The sequence below is a fragment of the Notamacropus eugenii genome, chromosome 2 (genome assembly GCF_028372415.1).
Source record: "Notamacropus eugenii isolate mMacEug1 chromosome 2, mMacEug1.pri_v2, whole genome shotgun sequence".
Taxonomy (NCBI): Eukaryota; Metazoa; Chordata; class Mammalia; order Diprotodontia; family Macropodidae; genus Notamacropus; species Notamacropus eugenii.
In genome coordinates, this window is record NC_092873.1 from 350,386,983 (window position 1) to 350,392,428 (window position 5,446).

Here is a 5,446-nt window from a genome sequence, read left to right on the forward strand (position 1 = left end):
CACATCTGTAGTGGCCTGATGTTTTCTCTCTCTGGGATAGGGGGAGGTTCACAGGATGGTCTGAAGGAATTGGGGGACTTTTTTCTATTCCCTTCCTCCTCTCCCCACCCCTTCCTCCTCCTCCTCTGGGCTTTCTTCTCTCCCAACCCTTTGCCTCCCAAGTCTCCCTTCTCTCTTTCCTGAGCTAACAAAACTCTTCATCTCTTTTCCATTTGTTCTGAGGACAGGGTACTGTGGGGACTGGGAGACTAAGGAATAGATCTGGGACTTAATTAACAAGGGAACTCCCTGAAGAGGAATAAGAGAGGGAGCAGTTTGGCTTAGGTGAGGTAGAAGCTCTCTTGGAACCTGGGATGGGAAGTGGAAGGGAAGGGGGATTAGAAGGGAGAGCAGGATGCTTTGTCATCTTCAGGAGCTCAAGGGTCAATGCTGGAGCCAGGAAGGAAAGTGGGAAACAGAAATTCTCTCCCAAGGAAAGAAACAGCACTAGAATAGAATAATCCTAGCCAAAAGCCTTTGGGTCTGTCCACTCCCTTCTCTTTGACTCCTTCTCTGTTTCTCTCTGACTCTGAGGTTGTCAGATGTCAACAATATATATTGAGCATTCCCCTTAGCTGATATGAGCAGATACAAAAAAAATAGATGATTCGGTCCATGTGAGATGAGGAGATCCAGTCTCTGCCCTGAGAGAACTCACAGTTTGATGGGAGAGAGACACAGTTCCCACCCTTAGGGAGCTCCCAGTCTGATGGGAGAGAGAGACTCAGTCTCTGTTCTTAGGGAACTGCCAATCTAATAAAGGAGAAATAGTACCTTCCCTCAGAAAAGACACAGTTCTAGGAAAGGGAAGGGCCATTCATTTCTAAGATCTTGAGATCACTTACAAAACTACAGAATGAGATTAGAACACTTATGTTATCAGCAATCATCAAGTACAGAGAAAGTACACAAGTTCCCTTTTTATAGCCTAGAATTCTAGACTCACTGGTGTGGAAAGACCTTTTAGAGGTCATCTTGACTATACCCCCCACCTGCTTGCTTTCTTTTCCATTCTCCTCTTTCCCTTCCCTTCCCTCCTCCTCTTTTTACTGACCTCTTTCCCCCTGACTCTTTTTTCTCTGTCTCTCTGTCTCTGTCTCTCTGTCTCTGTCTCTCTCCCCATCCCAAGGTTTGTTCCAATCATCTTTTTTCTCCCAGCTAGCAACCTAGTCCACAGGGCAGCAGCAAAGGCATACTCCTTCATTCCTCCTTAGCTCCCAGAATCCACCCCTTCCCCCAACCCCCTGCATCTACCTCAGGGGTGTTTCCCTGGTGCCTAGGATAATGAGATCCAGAAAACCCAAGAGAGAATTTCCTGGGTATGTCTAGGCTTCTCTTCCAGAGAAGTCCAAGATATCGGTGGGGAAAAAGTTGTTCCAGCCCTTGTGAGACCCAGAGAAAGGAAATGACCTGCCTAAGGTCATATTGTGAGTCCCCTCTCAAGGGAGAGCCTTGGATCAACAAAACTTACTTCCTCTGAGAAAGGACCTTGGGCACCCGTGGGATCTAGAATCCTGGAGTTGTGATAGAAAAGACCCCAGAGATCAACCAACCAACACTTAGCAGAAGTAGATCATGCCTTCAGAAAGCAAATGCTAGCTTCCACTGGTAAGCTGAGCTTGAGGAGCAGTTATAGGGAGAGGAGCCAATCTCATGGGCTAGGGATGGAGCCAAGGGAAAGAAGAAGGAGAGTGAGGGGAAAGTGAGGGGGGTGGGGAAGGGGAGAGAAGAGAGGGAAAAGAGAGGAACAGATTTGGGGCAGGGGTCAAGCCAGTCTCAACCTAACCATCTTGGGACGCAGGCCTACCTGGTGTCACCATTGGCAGTCACTTCCTTAATTCAGTCTCCCAATCTGAGGGACCCACATTTTAAAGGTGGGAAAAACTCAGCCAGCCTCTTGGCTCTCTCCCAGAACCATAGATTTAGAGTCTGAGGGGACTTCAGAGACTATGGGGTATAATCACTTCATTTTATAGATGAGGAAACTGAGTCAGGATTTGAATTCAGTTCTCTTTCCACTGTACATATCAATGATTATTAATTATTTCTATAATTAATAACACTTTAATCAAATACCTGGACCTTCTTTCCAGTCTGTTTCCTGGTCAAGGACACAACAGGGGAAAAGGAACATAAGAAGGAAGTTTCTATTATGTAGATAACACCTCAAGAAGGCATGATCATTTATCAATTCCTTACTAGGTGCCAGGCAGTTCACTATGTGCTTTACAATATCTTATTTGATCCTCACGACAACCCCAAGAGAAGGTACTATTTTTATTCCCATTTTATAGATGAAAAAACTGAAGCAGAGAGAGGTTGTGACTTGCCCAGGGTCACATAGCTAGTAAGTGTATGAATTCAGGTTTTAACTCAAGTCTTCCTAACTCCAGGAGCTGCCCTCTGTCCATTGTGCCCCTAGCTACCAGGATAATAAATGCACTGTTTCAATAATAATTTTAGGCTTTCTTCACAACAGACCAGTGAGCCAGGGTGAAGTTATGCCCTTTTGGGGCAGATGGGGAAACTGACACTCAGGAATGAGAAGTGACTTGTCATGGGTCATAGCATAGTGACTGTCATAGCAGGCGCAGGGTCTTCCTATCATATTATACTGCCCCTCAGTATTGAATGTAATAGGAGACTCACATCATATGTAAAAGAGCAACAGCTGAATCAAAAATCTAGGAGCCTCTGGGGCCCTGGAGCCTTCTAGAACTGTGGAGATAAAGCCTCATCTCTTCTTGGGGTTCAGGGAAACCAGAGGAGAATGCAGTTATCTCAGCAGCATTCCTGGGAACCACAAGGGTTTAGGTCTGAAGACCACTGGCCAAACAGATCAATGAGAGTGTCCCCAGCCGAGAATACTGGCCAAGAAAATCCTGCCCTATGGAATCCTGCTCTATGGAATCCATTCACATGCCTGTGTGCCCATGGGCTCCCTGAGAAGTGGACCAGATCATGATAAAATGACCGCTTCTCTTCTGTGGGAACATGCTCTCAGAATCTGCCTTTGACTGTGTGTGTATTTAGTAAATGAGTTCAAGACCTGCTCAACTTGAAGCTACTAGAAGATGGGGAAAAGTCAAGAATTGTCTAGGCCACTATTAACCCCATCCTTGTAACACAAAGTCATCTTTGTCCTGCCCTTTGGTGTTTGTTGTTGTTTAGTCATTGTCAGTTATGTCTAACCCCATTTGGGGTTTTTTTGACAAAGGAACTGCAGTGGTTTGCCATTTCCTTCTCCAGCTCATTTTACAGAAGAGGAAACTGAGGCAAGCAGGGTTAAGTGACTTGCCCAAGGTCACACAGCTAGTAAATGTCTGAGGCCAGATTTGAACTCAGGAAGATGCATCTTCCTTACTCCAGGCTCAGCACTCTGAGCTTCCCTTATGTCCTTTGGTGTTCTCTGTATCTAAGATCTCAGGCAGCTTGTAGCACACATCAGGCTTTCCTAGAGACATATGCATTCATTAAGGACACAGGGAAAAGTGGTTCAAGTAATCAAATCTTCAGGGTCTCATAGCTTTGCCACAAAAAGGTCTCCCAATAACAGTAAAAGAAAAACGCCAAGATGGACATCTTGTTTTCCTTCCATCGTTATAAGCAGATCTGAAGTCACAGTATAAAGCACATCTTTGGAACAGTAGCCCAAAAGTTCTCTTCTCTCTGCTATAGACAGCGTTAGTACTGAGAAGGCTGATTTCCTCATGAGTACTACTGAGAGTAGTTCTTTACTTCCTCCTCCCACCTATCAAAGCCCTTCCTCTGTGACCACCGCTAAAATGAGCTCTCCAATGAGACTGACAACTCCTTCAGGGCAGGGAATCTCTATCTTCCATCATTCTCACGAGGCCTAACAGTGTCTAGCACAAAGATAATGCTCGATCTATATGTAGAATGAAGAGAATATATGTGAAAGTGTGTGATTAATTAAGACTATTTGTATGACTCATGTTGCTGGGTGGGGAAAGGCAAAGGAATACATAATGAGCATGTGTGGCAGACAAGAAAATGCAAAAAAGTATACATCTATGTGTGTGTTCACACACATATAAGGTATACATCTATGTGTGAGTGCATACTCTCCTGGAAGTCTATTTGTGAAGGCGTGAGTTTGTTTTTGTGATGTGTCTACAGTTGTGTAGCTGTGGATGGCTGGGGTAGGGTACAGAAGGATCATTGTAATGGCATCCCTGGCTCCAGCTCTCCCTCCCTTTTTCCTGCTGACATCACAGCTGCTCTAAATAGAGCTGAAAGGGGCCCTGTTCCCCCAGACCCTGCCGATGCGTGTGACCCCCTCTGCCTTCGAGTACCTTGCTGCCTTGTCTGACTTCTCACTCCCTTCTCTGCTCGGGAGAGAATGTCCTTGCCGTCTTTGGATGCAGGATACTTACTGGTTTTCCCAGGATTGGGATGGAGGAATCAAGTCTGAATCCAACAGCTTTCTAGAAAAAAGAAGACACGCTGGACGCATTCCCAATTTCCTTCCCTCGGTCTGGAAGCCCTAGGCTCCCCTGATGCCTAGGTCTGACTACCCAGCCCTCCAAGCTTCTACCTCCCTCCTGCCCTGACCCCAACCTTGCCGGATTCAGACTGTCTCCTGCTACCATTTCCCAAGGCAGGGATAGGATTGTTTTTCTTCTCTCCATCCTGCCTTTTCCATGGCTCTAGATCTTCTCCAAGGGGAACCCAGACCCCTGGATTTGGTGAGAGAGTGATTTCTTTGATCCCAGAGAGAGGGACTGGGATCATCAAGCTATTTGGAGGTAGAGAAATGGGAGGATGGAAGAGTGAAGTTTAAACTGTGTGTGACTCCTTCTGTTAGACTATGGGAGGGGGAAGAATTGGTGTGTATTTGTGTGTGTACGTGACTGTGTATGAGAATGTATGAATGCTTATAACTGTGATGTGTGCCATTTATGAGTGTATGCACTCAAACAGGCAGTTAAGTCTGTGTGATTGTGTTGGATTGTGTGTGTAATGGGGTACGAGAAAATGCGTGTGATTCTATGTTTTGTGGCTATTGTGTCAGATTGTAACTATGCCTAGATGCCAGGGTATATGAAGAGATGTTTACGACTGTGTGAATAAAATGATTTATTGGGAGAGGACACATGTGTGTGACAGAGACAGAGACAAAGAGAGATACGGAGGAGGGGAGGAAGGGAAAGAGAGAGAGACACACAGAGAAAGAAAGACAGAAGAGAGAGACAGAGAGGTGGAGGAAGTAAGAAGGAGGGAAGGAGAGAGAGACACACAGAAAGAAAGACAGAAAAGAGAGACAGAGAGATGGAGGATGAGGAAGAGGAAAGGAAATATAAAGAGGCAGAGATAGAGAAAGAGACAGAGAGGGAGATGGAAGAGGGGAGGAAAATATCAGTCACTTATGATGTGCCCTATGAAT